General features: G+C 39.2%; 1 protein-coding gene across 1 annotated transcript in view; it reads right to left on the bottom strand.

Moving 5' to 3' along the window:
* The window catches only part of sorcs2 (sortilin-related VPS10 domain containing receptor 2), a gene marked incomplete at both ends in the record, with an annotated part of 372429 nt that overhangs the window by 152212 nt on the left and 204467 nt on the right, over nucleotides 1-15750 (bottom strand). The gene's annotated exons all lie outside the window — the stretch shown is intronic.

The following is a 15750-nucleotide window of genomic DNA, read 5'->3' as shown; positions in this document are numbered from 1 at the left end:
ACTTTGGATGAAGTGGTTCGTCATCCTGATAGTAGGCTATATATTTTGTAATCATGGACAATAAGAAATATATTTAGACCCCTCGGTTTACTGTAAATCTGTATAAACTCTGACCAATCCAAATGAAATGGAGTTGTTCATTTCAGATATTTTGTAAGGTTCTTCAGCCGGCTCTCCTCCTCATATTTCCCGAGGGCTCATAACTTAAAACAAGGTCACATAAGTAAGGAGGCCCAACACAATTAAGATATTTGGCAAAAAGAACCGTAAATCAATCCTGAAACGCACAGGGAGCCAATGCAGCAATTTTAAAAAGTAATCTATTCTACTAGAAATAAAAGCATGCATCATCATCTCCGTACTGGCAAGAGAGAGAAATGGGCAGACTCTGGAAATGTTTTTAAGATGATAAAATCCTGTCTTTGTTACATTTCTGATGTGTGGAATAAAATGGGATGGAAACTTTGCAGTCTGCGTGAAATTATCTCTCTCTTGTCTTTAAGACCGATATTAAAAACCTCAGTTTTGTCTTGGTTTAGCTGTAAGAAATTCTCTGCAATCCATGACTTCATTTCTAAAATACAGTTTAAAAGGGTTTTAATCCAGTCTAGGTCATCAGGAGACATGGTGATGTGAAGCTGTGTATCATCAGCATATCTGTGAAAGGCAACGCCGTGTCTCCTCATGACGTCCCCAAGGGGCAACATGTACAGATTAAAAAGTATTGGGCCTAAAATTGATCCTTGGGGAACCCCCACACTGGATTTCATGGGTTCCATCCAAACTTATCAAAAATGTTGTGTGAGATAGAAGTCAAACCATTTAGAAGCAGTACCTGAGATGCACACCAGACTTCTGAGCATGGTTAACAAGATTGGGTGGTCTACTGTGTCGAGGGTGGCACTAAGATCCAGCAGAACCAGAACAGAAAGTTTCGGTGAATCTGAGATATATCATATGTCATTAAAAACTTTTTAAACGTGCTGTGGTTCGTCCGTAAACCAGACTGATATCTTCCTTAAATAATGTGTTTATTTAAAAACTTATTTAATTGGGTAAAATCAATAACTTCTATAACTTTACTTAAAGTTGGATATGTGTCTGTAGTCACCAATAATTTTTTTTAATCTAAATGACTTTTCTTCAGAAGGGGCCTCACCACCGCAGTCTTAAAGGCAGATGGGAAGACCCTGTCTGAAGAGAGCAGTTTACTACATTTAAAAGCTCTGGCTCAAAGACTCCATAAAATGTTGTCAAAAGCGATGTGGCAATTGGGTCTAAAAGACAGGTTACTGGGTTTAGCTGGGAGAAAACTCATCCAAGCATATTTGTATCAACCAGGACAAAACTCTCCAGTGTTTCTTCGGGTAAAAACAGACCTGTTAAAATCCACAAGTTGATGAGATAAAAGATTGGATCTGATAGCACTGATTTTACCTCTGAAGTGGTCTGCAAAGTCCTCTCATGCAGCATCTGATGCTGGCATGGAGGACCTGTTAAAATCTGCATTTATTAAAAGATCAATCATTTTAAAAAGGAATCTGGGTTATTTCTGTTTTGTGATTAAATTAGAAAAATATTTCTTGCCTGTTTTACTGTACTGTTGTAGGTGGATAGTTGTTCTCTAAAAATATCAACGTACATTGTTAACATGGTGTTTCTTCACATTCTTTCTGCTTTCCTGCAGTTCCTTTACATTTCTTTGATGCTTTAATTTTCAGCGATTTTGTCTTCATTGGAGCAACAGCATCAACGGCTGATTTCAGTTTCTGATTAAAATGATCTACAATACAATCACAGGATGCAGATAAAAGCTGAGCAGACGTTTGGTGTAAATCAATAATAAAATTTGTAACCACTTCAGAGGAAAAATATTCCCTCCTCACAGTTCTCACCGGTGCCTCCTGCTGGTCAAAACTGGTGACGTTAATAAACACACATTATCTGTGTACGTATCTGACACAGCCAGGTCAACAACAGAAGAAACACCGGTGGGCAGGCCGTGTGTGATGACCTGGTCGAGGGAGCGTCCTCTGTTGTGAGTTGGCTGTATCTCATATTGTTTAAAATCCAAACTGTCTAAAGGGTTTAAAAACTCTCTTACATAAGAATCAGACCTGTTATGAATGTGTAAATTAAAATCCCCAGTTACTAAAATCTTGTTGTAAGTTGTGTGTAATGACATTAAAACTTCAGACAATTCTTGAATAAAACAGGAAGGAAGTTTTGGTGGTAGGTAGATTGTGACACATAAAACAGGTGGGCTGCTGAAAACAAATGCATAATGTTCAATACAATAACAATTATTTAGACTCATTGACTTTGTTAAAAATGAGCTTTGAGCAATCGATGCAGTGCCACCACCTCTTTTGCTTTCCCTGATAGACAATAAGAAATAAAATTTGGAGGAGACATTTCTGTGCCAAGCCAGGTTTCAGTTAAAAAGAGACAATCTATCTTATCTGAAATCAGGTCATTGATGATAAAGCTCTTATTTACAACAGATTGTACATTTAAAAGAGCCACGTTAAAAGTTGTGGGTGTGTTTTGTGGAGTCTTGCTCTGATGAGATACAGGATGAATAGAACGGAGATGTCTGAATGTAGTGCTGGTGTATGGATGTGAAGGGAGGTGCTGATGATGTCTGCTTGTGCTGTGTACATGGATGGGATGTACTGTAGGTAATGGGTTTAGCTGGGGATGTATACTGATTGTAAGTTAGTCAAACTGAAAATAATTTACGGGAGTGAAGAGTCAGATGAATGTTCATGGACAAAATACTGGATCCTGTTTGGTTTAGATGTATGCCATCATGTTTGAACAGGAAAGTCTATTGTAAAAAGTTGTGAAATTGTCCACATATGGAATGTTGTTTGCAGTGCAGTAACCTTTAAGTCAGATGTGCAGTTGTTGTCAACGGCTCCAAATCGGGAGGAGAGAAGTGGACAAGAAATGATGCATTGTTTCTTTAACTGTATGATAGTGTGGATGAGGGTCTTTTTTGAGAGTCTCTAACTGTTGCAGCTTAAAGTTGCTTATACCTGTGTGTATGACTATTGTAGAAACTGATGGGTTCTGGTGTGCAAGTTTGCGGGTGGAGTTATTGATGTCATTGACGAGTGCACCTGGGTAGCAGAAAGTATGGCACCTGGAAACACAGGCGTGCCTGATGATTGATGTTCCAAGTGTAATCTGTGGGTATTTCTACAAACAGGTTTTGCATATTTTCTTTGTTTGGTTGTAATTTTATTGATATATATTGTTCATGGATGTTTATGTGATTTGTAAATGTGAGTTGTTTGTTTTCCAATTACCTTGAATGTTACATGAAAATGTGGGAAACAATGGGTGAAGGGAGAGACAATCTAACTTTATATGTTGTTCGTTTACTATTGGTTCCCCCGAAAACTACCAGGACCTTATTGGTCCAGGTTACCAGGACAATCACGCTCCGGTCGGAACAGGTAGAGAGAAGAAGAAACTGCTAGCTCTCTCAAACTTTCTACCGTCTATGGCTGCGGTGTTCTGACAGAACGAGAAGCGGGAAACCGAGTAATATCAGACATTCTGCACCTGATGATGCGTTGGTCCTGCTCTTAAGCTTATTACATCCTCCACGAGAAGCAAGAACTGAGTTCTTGTTCTCGAGGCTGCAAGAACAAGAAAAAACGTCTTGTTCGGCAGGTCCATACATACTACACGAGAAGCACGTCTGCAGCGGGGAGGCATCACTGCGGGGGGCAGATGTCTGCTTTATGTGCAATGAACCCGGTTGTTACCTCCGCCGAGGAGGTTGTTTTCCCCGGCGTCTTTTTGCTCAAGATAACTTAAAAGGTTTCGGAGGGATTTTATAAATATTTCAAGAGTTGTTGCAAATGTAAAAATGAAGAACTGATTAAATTTTGGTGGTGATGCGGATCACCGTTTGGATCCAGGAATGTTTTAAAAGGATTCTTTAACATTGTGCATGGTGGAGGTTTCCGCTCTCCCAGTTTCTAGTTTCATATTTAACGAGCAGCTTCGTCCGCAGCAGGGCGGGTCGTGCACGCGGCAGGGCGGGTCGTGCACGCGGCTGGGTCTGAGTGTTTTATTGCCACATGTAAAAATGTTTGTACTTTCTCACCACCTCGATAAGCTGTTTTATCAAAACAATCCGCTTTGCCGGCAACATCAAACACACGGAAGCAGCAACTCCGCTTCATGCTTTCTCTGTGTTAATGTCCGACCAATCACACGATACTTCTCGCAGCTCCGCAAGAAAAAAGTTCTGCCAGCCCAGTGTGTCAAGAACTGTCCTCAAACACGTCCGCGAGAACAAACAACGTCATTTTCTTCTCGGAGCCTCGAGAACAAGAAAAAAGTTCTCGTGGAGGATGGAACAAGCTTTAATCAGCCCGACAGGAGAGAAAGGGCGGTAAGCTGAAACACCGGACTTCTCAATGGACATCTGCATGCTTACAACTGGAGGAAGGGGGCTGTGTAATTGCTGATGAGGACGTACAGCAGCCGTTTGCTTCGCGGACTGTGAACGTCTGGCTTAGGGTACTCCAACCCTCTGGAAACAGCGAAAGGAGCGCCTGACTTCGTTTGGGGAAAAAAGCGAAACCAAACAACTGCGCCTTCATACAGGACGCATAACTGTGATGGCGTGAGTAAACGCGCCCGGTTTTGATCGCATCCTTTTTCTTTCTTTTATCTTTCTGTTCACTGGTGGGCCGACTGGCACCCCCATCTCAGGCCTGCTATGATCACCATAGGTGCCGACTATTTTCTTTTGGCTATTTTACTTGTCATGTGGTTATAAAGTGGGCCCACTACAGCTATGTGTTTTGCTAATGCTACTCAGGTCATGATGTTACAAACCATTGTTCATTAAACGGGGGCATCTTGTTATAAGCCATTAGTGGTACGTTCTTTATTTTAACAGTCACACAGTCATACATAAATAGTAGAGGTATTTACGGTATAATTGTTAAAGGTATTCAGGAAACCCAGGACACTGTTTATAAGTCCTAAAGGGCAAAACAGTGTTACACAAGGATGAGTGCTTCTGGGTTATGTCCATGTGAGGGATGAGAGACCGGAGGAGATTGAAGGACGGTGGGTGGAAGTACTCTTAGGAGCTGGTGTGAAGAAGGGCATGGAGCGACAAATCTTGGTGCAGGTGGGACGCTCAGGCCGAGCTGGAGAAGCCATTTTGCTTCAAGACTCATGAGAGTGACTTTGATGTGGCCGGGAATTTGTCGCCAAACGAAGGGAATTTTTTCCAGGCTCAAAGGATTGTACCTGTTGTTAACGTCGATGTGGTTGGGTGGAGGTGCACCAGAGCAACGCGCTCCTCTTCCCTGTCAATATTTCTGAAGGCAGTTCCTTTAAAATTGGAAAAGAACTTTATCATCTAAAATTTAAACAGACCAACAGCATTTTAAAGTCAGCATTTTATAACTTAATTTGTTTGAAAAGCTGCAAGTTTTGCTAGCAAGTCTAGGGTATGCAAGGCATGCTGAATTTAAAAGCATGATCTCATGTGCAAGTAAATAAAATCTACATGAACTGTTGTAATACTGCTTATAGAGCGATGTTAAACCGTGAAACAGGTGGTCTGATATAATGCAGCTGCTCATCAAGGTTTCTGTATGTGAATTATTGAGGAAACCTTTTTTTAAGGAAGGAGCTTAAGTCCCACATGTTAAGTTCCTGAAAACATTTTAGTGTGGTTTCAAACAGCAACATTTAACCAGTTACTTCGCTGGCCTGGGAACTCCTTGGGATCCCGCCCACAGAGTTGGCAAATGTGGCTGTGGAGAGGGAAGTCTGGGCTTCCTTGCTTAGGCTACTGCCCCCGTAAGCTGACCCCAGAAAAGCAGTAGAAGATGGATGGATGGATTATTGGATGTCACGAAACAAAGTTATTACATGTGTCACTGAGTTTACCCTCATCTCAGTGTGAGAAGCTGATTTTGGCATATGTGTGTGTTGTCACAGCTGTTGATATAACCCACCAAAAACAATTTATCATTTTTGTTCATTTAGATTCTAAATGACTCCAAATTATTAATTTAGATTCTAACAATTTTTAAGCTTAATATTTAGAGAATGTCTGCAGGATGAGCCATTTCATATATTTCACAATTAGCTAAGTCATTTGTCATAGAAGAAGGCAGAAGGGTCATTAACACAAGCATGTCATCTCAGGGGTTGTGCACCAAAACGTTTGGAGACCAAAGTCAAATTATGTCAATGAACTTAAATCTAGGGCTGGGTGATATGACCTATTAGTAACATCACGATATTTTTATGGCATGTCACGATATACGATATATATCTCGATATTTACCTTAGCCTTGAATTGATGCTTTGGTGCATACAATCACATCAGTAAGATGATTTTGTGTCTACATTAAAACATAATTGTTCATACTGCATTAAGATATGCTGATTTTAAACATTCATGCCAAAAGGATGAAATTGTAACGAAGCAAACTGATCGTAACCGAACAGTTAAAGCAGTGGCAGAAACATGTAATTTTAAAACAAAAGTGCCTTTGATGTAATAAATGCAACATATGAAAATACGTGCTTTAGGGGGTGAATTTTCAAATGATGAAATAAATTTGTGGTACTACTACCTTTTGTGGCGACACTTTTGCGACATACTTCGCATACGACAGTTATTTGGTCAACATCTTCTCTCCGGCATCCAAACCACCGCCAGATGATGGATCCTGTACTATTTTTCTTCTATTCTTTTCTTTTTTGCCACTGAAAAAGTCTATCCTTTTGAAAAATTATTTTGAATACCATTAAAACCACATTGTATAAATCAGCTTTGTCCTGCTTTATTAAATGTTAGATTATCAAATATCAAAATTAACCAAAGGATTATGTTTTGTGGAATAGTGATAGATGGAATAGCTGCATGTCCAACCCTTTATCTGGGCTTGGGACTGTACAGTAACCAAAAAGAGACATTTGACAGAGATATGTTTCTTTTTTTATTTGTGTAGTTTTCTTACTTTTAGTTTAGTCTTTTAGTTTTAGCTTGCTTTGGGTTGAACTATATAAGGCTTTGCTTTATGGATACGTTTTTGAGTTGTCGTGTATTTTTTTTAATCGCAGAGTTTAGCATAGAAATCAGTCTTATAACACAGGCAGTATGTCCTCATATCTCTGCCAACTTTTAATTCAGGATTTGATTCCCACTCCTTTGTGTACTTTCTGGAGCAGGGGTAGGCAACTCCGGTCCTCGAGTGCCACAGTCCTGCAAATGTTAGGATTAGCGTGCCAGGTGTGTTGCTGCAGAGCAACACACCTGGCACGCATTAGACTTAATTAACAGACTTGTGCAAAGCTTGACATCAAACTCTGCACAAGTCTACCAATTAGCCATCAATTTTAATCAGCTTTGTTGCAGCAGGGAAACTCCTAACATCTGCAAGACCATGGCACTCGAGGACCAGAGTTGCCTACCTCTGTTTTAGAGACATGACGAGCTAGATAAATATGCTTGTGTCACACACAGTGGATGAGGTGAGCAAATGACAGAGGCTGTGAATGTAATCAAATAGAATTAATTATTTTTGCGTGACGTGAAAAACTTTGTAATTTCCGTCCCACTCTGTAATCCAGAGCGGGATCAGTGGCGGATTTGGCTGTTCATTGTGACTGTAGGTGGAGTCGTGCAGGTGTCCTCTCTGCTCCTCTGACTGGCTGAAGCTGCAGCCGGAGCGACTGAGTGCTTTAGGACGGGCATTTTCTATATTCTATATATATATATATATATTCTATTTCTATTAGGACTAGCCACGATATCTCGAGTATATTCGATATATCGCCCAACCCTACTTAAATCTCTGTGAAATGTTTCTAAACACCTTGATGAATTTTTGCTATGAAAAGGTTATAGTTAGGTTGATCTGATGGTGTCCAGTAAGTTCATGATAAAATAATATTAATGAAGATAAAATATCAATGACAATGAAAACACAAAATCAAAGAAACTAAAAATACTACAAGCAAAAAAAGACAAGAATAACACTTGCCAGTTTTAGCTCTACTTGCCAATGGTAAGATGTCCCAATTACCTACACAGTTACAAATTATGCTAGCTATATATGCACTCCCCACAGTAAAAAAAAAAAAAAAAAAAGACTTCCTTCTCATTGGTCTTCCAGTTTCTGTTCATACAAAATCATTTTAAACAGTGTGTAATACTAATTCATTTTCACTCTCACACACACATTCACACACTGAGCTTTCCCACATTCATTACTGGAAGGAAAGGTTTGCAGTCATACATTGTTTTCCAATGACAACAGTGCAGACAGTCAGACATCATTATGATTTGAATTAAATTAAGTGAATGTGGTCGCTCTGCCATTTTAAAATAAATCCTAGACAGCAAGCAGCAGTTTTGTTTAGTTAGTGTTATACTGAGACCCCCCTCACTACCTGAAACCACTAGCAGTAAATTCTAGGACCCATTTAAAGCTGCTAATTTGTTTGTCTAAAAGGAAGAAAATAGAATATGGGAGTTTTATTTTTTCATTTTTCATTTTTTATGGAAAAAGCTGTGGCTGTAAGTAAAAAAGCCTGTTTTTTTTTGTTTTTTTTTGTATCCAGCTGAATCATTATTCTCTAAAAGAAATGAATGTCTCATTTGTAAAAGAGTGCCGGTAGTAGGAGATGAAGTATGCCATTTTAAAATAAATTTATTTGCTGGATATTTCTGTGTCCGGCATCTCATTTATTGGCCTTCCAAACTATCTGTCAAACCATTCAGCTGGGCTGATTGGGCCTGCAGATGGCAAAGAGCCCCGATTTACACTTGCAATTGATTAAGTGCTCGCCTGGGTGTCTGTTTTAAGCTTGTTCCATCCTCCACGAGAAGCAAGAACTTTTTTTTGTTCTCGAGGCCCCGAGAAGAAAATGACGTCATTTTGTTCTCGCGGAGGCGTTGGAAGACAGTTCTCGACACATCGGGCGGGCAGAACTTTTTTCTTGTGGTGCTCCGAGAAGTATCGTGTGATTGTTGCTTTGCTATTTTTTACTGTTGCAGGTAAAACGGATTGTTTTGATAAAACAGTGATCGAGGTGGTGAGAAAGGACGAACATTTTTACATGTGGCATTAAAACACTCGGACCCAGCTGTGTGCACGACCCACCCCGCCATGTGCACGACCCGGACTGTGGCAGACGAAGTTGCTTGTTAAATGTGAAACTAGAAAAGATTCCTTGATCCAAAAAATTCCTTGATCCAAACCGTGATCCGGATCACCACCAGAATTTAATCAGTTCTTCATTTTCACATTTCCAACAACTCTTGAAATGTTTATAAAAATCTGTCTGTAACCTTTTAAGTTATCTTGAGCACAAAGACGGCAGGGAAAACATAACCTCCTTGGAGGAGGTAACAACCCCCCCTTCCCCCTGCTGACATTCCTGCAGTGCTGCTTCAGCACTAGACTGCGACATCCAAAGTGCACATCCTCGTGATTCTTGCAGACTGGAAACCAGAGCACTCAGTATTCTTATTTTTAAAGCCAGTATGCAGAGCAAGTGGTTTCTCTGTGAAGTTCACCCCTGTGTTCTTTCCGTGCTCCCTCCTTGTCCAAACACACTTGTGTGTGTTGTGTGGCAGTCAGATATGTTCATGCTTTGACTGGTTTGAGACATAAAATTCTTACTAGGAGTGAGTGTGAATGATTTATGTTCGTCTCTTTCACTGTTGGTTGTAGACAAAGTTGTGACTTTCTTTCCTTGTTATCACAGTACAACTATCTTGTTATTAACAAGATATAACCAACTTTGTTTTGTTGTGATCATGAGATAAGGGTTGACTCGTGATAATGAGATAACGGTATTAAAAAACATGTGACTGCAACTCTTGGCTTCTGACATACAACTGTTTTTTATTTTGTCTTCCCAGTCTTTTTACTTCATCTCGTTTGTTTCGTTTGACCAACAGCATTAACTTTTTCATTAACCCACTCCCATACAGCGTTCACTTGTGTGGCAGTCAGATATGTTCATGCTTTCTCTTGAAACTAACTATGCTACAAACTACATCACACGCAAACCCCTTATTTAAGGACTGATTGTGTAAATGGGCACCTGCTGGAGAGTCATGCTGCTTATGTGTAATTCAAGACCATCCCGCTGAAAAACATGTATTATGTGAGTGGGGTTTCATAATTTCACAATTAATGCATTACATGCTTTCAAGTATGAGTCACAATTCGCACCACAGAGTTACAAACAACATTTTCTGAAAAACTGTTGACAATAACAGAGATAGCTAACATGTAGGACAGCTGAAGATTTCTGTTCACAAATACACATCTGTGCATATTTATGTAAAGTTGGGCACATTTTTATATCCAAATACACATTTTTATATCCTTGTCTGTGCAAAATCGCAGATAAAATGACTATTATGTATTTTTTTTCTGTATGAATACAAGTTAAAAGTTTACAAACGCCAATTAGAAATAGTCTTTCATGCTTACAATGTTTTGTTTTAAATTTACGAGCTAACAGCTGTGAAACCACTGTCAAAAATATGTTACTGGGTAACAGACATTAATAAGGTAGAAGATAACTTGATACCACAAACTACGGATGTGTCATATGTAGTTTGTGGAATTGAGTTATCTTCTACCCTTTAACAATGTCTGTAACCTGATAGCATATTTTTTACATTGTTTCACAGTTGGTTTATGATTTCATAACAAAGAAACCATAATCATAAAAGACTATTTGTAATTGTAATGTTTGAATTTGTAACTTTTTTAAATTGTATTCCTACACAAAAAAATTTTTCAACTACTTTAATTGATTTTACACAGATAAGAATATACAAATTTGTATTTATGCACAACTTTAGATGTCCAGATGTGTATCTGTTCACACAAATTCTAATTAACAGCTATCTTACACCATAGATAACGCTCAGGGGCACTGGCAATTTAGTAGAGTCTTAGGGGTTAATGCTAGTATGTGCCAACACGTTAGGCAGCGCAGCAGCATGTTCCTGTCAGATTCACCAGTGGTGTCCATTGGTGACAATTACCCCTCCATAAGTAAATGATTGTAGACATAAATTTTTGTGTTTGGATTAGGAGAAATTTCTTTACTAAAAGCAATAAAAACTGCATTAAAAGCAATAAAAACCTAAATCGCAGCCAAGTTGTAGCTCAGATAGGAAACACTGCAGTTTTGATGTCTTCCCATGTGCCAGCATTTCACATGTTCACTGGTGTCTTAATTGAAAAAGGGCATCTGGGATGTGTTGTTCACGTGCTGTTAAACCCAGATTACATGCTGCACTGGTGGTTTTTCCCACTTTGCTGCCTTTAGTGATCAGACAACAAAAGCAGCAATTAAGTGACTACAAACATGAATATTGTCTGTTTGCTCAGGCTTAGAGACCATGAAATGAGCCCTAGAGGAGCTATCAAAATTCCCAGCTTGAAAACCCATCGCTTTATTCCCTTTATGGGTATTTATAGTGAGACTTTATGGTATGTCATTGATATTCTGGTTGGGGAGAGTACTGTCTCACATGTATAACTCTCTCTCACCTATATAAGGTTTTATAATGTACCATCTCAGTGGAAAAAATAAAGCAAAATGATGCAGAGTACACCAGTGAGTCTCAATGCTTAAGAGAGCTAGTTTTCTAGAAAAGAAAAGTCATTATTCAATCATTCTTGGATGAATATGAAAGGGAAACTATACACTCCAGAGCTGTTGCAGAGTGTTGGTGGAAGTTGTTGCAGAACTGAATTGGCATCTGGCTACCTACCAGTGGGGATTAAAGTCTGGACAAAGACAGCAAAACATTTATGATGTGGTAAATTCTCTTGGTGGAAGTGATTGACTTCTTTGTATTTGTACGTGATACTTTCAGTCATTCATGCCATATTGAGTTGCAGGCATCTGAAATGACCTGACAGTCCTCTACAAGCCACTGAGAAAATCTGGAAGAACCTACAGGGAACAAAGTTCTGCTACACACTAAAAAAAACATGGGTTAAAAACAACCCAACTTGGTTATTTTTTAACCCAACAGCTGGATAACTATTGGACCAACCCAGCAGTAGTTAATTTGACCCAGCAAAATGGGTTGTCAAATTTAACCCAACTAGGTGGGTTCCACATTTTGGGTAGTGCAATTTAACCCAATTGGGTGGGTTACATAAATGTTGGGTCAACTTAAGTACAACCCTGGGTACATTCTACTATATGAATTGGTTAAATATTATGCAAATTTTACTCAATTCTACCACAAAAATGGTGATTATCGTGATGCATTTTACTGTAAAAGAATACCAATCTCTCAAACAGTAACATTAAAGGACATTTAGAAACAATATTAGAATCTAAAAATGTTTTATTATATTTTTTGCAGAAAGGCAAACATTACATTGCAGCAGTGCAAGTATTTTAAGGATTGTTAGGTTTTTTTTAAAGTGTTTAACATTTTTTAAAAAGGTAATGAAAAACATAAAATTATAATAAACTTAAATACACTTGAGTAAAGGAGACAAAAAGGTTTAAAAACCCGATAAAGATTAACATCTCAACATTAATGGATGCTTCAAATATCAGAATTTGAATTCTTTGCAATAACCACACAATTGGCTCATAAATTATTCCTTCTGAGCATGAGGTAATTATAAACATTTCACGTAACAATAAATTTTGAACATTAACACACTTAAAACAATCCAGAGCCAGCATTTAACGAGGTAGATCCACTCTCAGAAGGAAAAAAAAAAAAAAAAACAAAAAAAAAAAACAAAACGGGAATAAAGTCATATCCAGTCTACCTGCAAACAAGTACTGCTGCACGCAAAAACTTAAAAGGCTTTGATTCATGTCCTTCCATTTCATACACTGCATTTTGGAGAAACTCCCAAACTGGTGCACACTGCTTTGGGTACTCAATATCAAAAATGTAAAATAGCTTAAAGCAGACATCAACTGCTTGAAGTAGCGTTTTTTGCTCCAAAGCCTCCCCAGCAACAATGACAAAGGCCTGAGATGAGTGCCATAAGTTGTCTCCCAGCGACAGGACATACGGGTATGGTCGCAATGCCTTTGCCTCTTCCAGATATTCCACCAAGTTTGTTCCAACCTCCAAAAGAAATTAAGAACAAAAGGCATCAGATTAACGCCATATTTTCTGAATGTATTTCACTTCCAATGAACTGTGTGGATTCATTCAGGGCAGGGGTGTCTACCTCTGGTCCTCGAGGGCCACAATCCTGCAGATTTTCCATGCATCCCTGCTCCAACAAACCTGACTCAAACTAATCAGTTATTTGCAGAACTTCTTTTGCTGTTGGATCCATTTAATGGAGGTCAGGTGTGTTGTAAAAGGGATACATGGAAAAACCTGCATGACATTGGTCCTTGAGGACCGACTTTGGACAGCCCTGATATAAGACGATCCAAAGTGACCCATACATGTCTGTATTCTAACAGTATACAAATGGAACATTTGTTTACTTTCTATATATGAGGAGAAAAAATTAAAAATTAAGTTTGAGAAACACTGGGAGTTTGCCGAATACAGCGCATGTACAGAAATACATTTCTGAATTATTCAATAAATAGACTGGCACATTCTTAACCAATTAAACTGGGCCTTGGTTGGCTCTATTCTTGGATAATTGTTTTCCACCTACACAAAATTTCTTTACCCAAAACACCGATCTGCCAGCTCATGTGTCAAATTGAAAAGCATTGTGAGCCTGCTGATCTGCCCTTTTGGCCAACACCCCAAAAACAATGTGGATGCTGGGTTCAAGTGGTTAAAATGAACACATTCCTGATTAGATATGGCCCAGGGCCAGTTCCCCCAGACAATCTGTGGGAAGACAATTTTATAAGTGGCATATCGGGTATTTGGCCATTTAGTAGCAAAATAAAACACCTGCTGAAATGAACATTTCCATAGCCTGCTGTACAATATAATAATGCATTACCGGGTGTTAATCCATCTAGGGAAGAAGTCAGTTTCCCTTCCCGTCTTGCCAGGTGCAGAATCTTATCAGCATACAATGTCAGCCAGGTTTCAAAGAGTTTTGGTGCAGCCTCTCCATGTAAGACTTCAAAGTCTTGTGCAATCTAAAACAAATTCACATAAACAAGTTAAATGTAGCCCTGCGATGGACTGGCGAGCTGTCCAGGGTGTACCCTGCCTGTCACCCAAAGCCAGCTGGGATAGGCTCCAGCTTCCCCGCGACCCTGAATTGGATTAAGCGGTTTAGAAAATGAATGAATGAATGAATGAATGAATGAAAGTTAAATGTAGTAGCTAACATGCAGAGAAAAGATTGTAGTTAACAATGAATCCTCAAGATGTTCTCCTTCTTAACGTACCATGCCTGGAGTGAGTAGATGAGGGAACTCTTGGCAGATTTCCTGGATGTTCCACTTGTTTTCCCTGATCATCTTGGCCCTGTTTGATTGAATACTTAATTTGCAATTGCAGAAAGTACAGCAGTATGATTGTGCAAGAATGTTAAAAGCATAACACAAAAAACTGTTGGCTAGTTTGGGTGTACATGGTCCACATTTTGGCGAATAAAACTGAGATGTTTGTGCTGATTTTTAAATTATTTTGTTTGTGTAATAGAGCCCCCTATCTGTTGTGCTTGTTTCTCACTCTTCAGAAGTAGTTTGACAGTTACACAGGTACTGATCCCTTCAGTATCGTGGAAAGCAGGCCAGTGGCTAGTTTCTGTGCTTTGTTCTCTACTCTGGGCCAGCCCACCCTAGCATAATGAGCAGGTGTTCGGTCATCTAAGCATATACCAATTACTTTGCATGGGGTGTATATTTTAATGAGTTTGAGGTGTCAGAGTAGCATGAGTTGACTGCATAGGAAAAATGGTAATGACTGCTGCAGCTATAGTCCTCTGTGTATTCCTACTGACCTGTAGACCACTGTATCCAGCATATATTGCGCCACCTTGCTGAGGGGCTGTGAATTGTGTCTCAGCCAATCTTTTAACTGTATGGGTTTTTCTTCTGATATGGTTGAGTCTATGAAAAAAAATACACGTAAGCATATTGCCAATCACTAAATTATACAAATACTGCAACAAATTATTCAATTTCAACAATTACCTGGTATGCGTGTCCTATGGGTGCCTTCTTCATTGCTTTGTGGTGGTCTCTGCTGCGTGCCCTTTTATCTCCTCTGTGATCTCAGCTTCTTTCTGCTGTTCCAAAGCCTCTCTTCAAGGAACCCAGTGGCAGGATGATTGCGCCTTCCTGGGGTGAACCAGACTCCCTGTCAAAAAATAAAGTTTTTGGTAGAGATGAAGCACATTTTGGTTTTGACAGCAAGTGACATGCACAGACATCAAGTGCTTAAGTGCCCTGAACCAACCTCTGTATTTTGGCTCAACACAGTTCCACACAAAAAAGTGTAGCACTGTGCCATCTGATGGCGAAATACCATGGTTTTGCAAATGTTTCGGAAATTACATGTTACATGGCTAACCCTTTTAAAGAAATTGTGTTTGGCTTCAAATCTCATCACCCAGAAATGAATCAAGGGTCCGAGTTTTTGAATGGCTCTTGGGTAATGGAGCATGAAGTGGTGTTTTGGCCGCAAATGTAGGTGAGGATAGAGTTCCAAGAAGAGTGAGTGATGCTCTTCAATGATTTTGGTTAAGTACAGTGTTGCTTCAACAGTAAGAGAAGGAGAGAAGATGAACTCCATACATAACA

This window comes from Telmatherina bonti (assembly GCF_933228915.1).
Source record: "Telmatherina bonti genome assembly, chromosome: 18".
NCBI classification, from domain to species: Eukaryota; Metazoa; Chordata; class Actinopteri; order Atheriniformes; family Telmatherinidae; genus Telmatherina; species Telmatherina bonti.
Note: the sequence above shows the minus strand (reverse complement) of the source record. Positions and strands in the feature narration are given on the sequence as shown.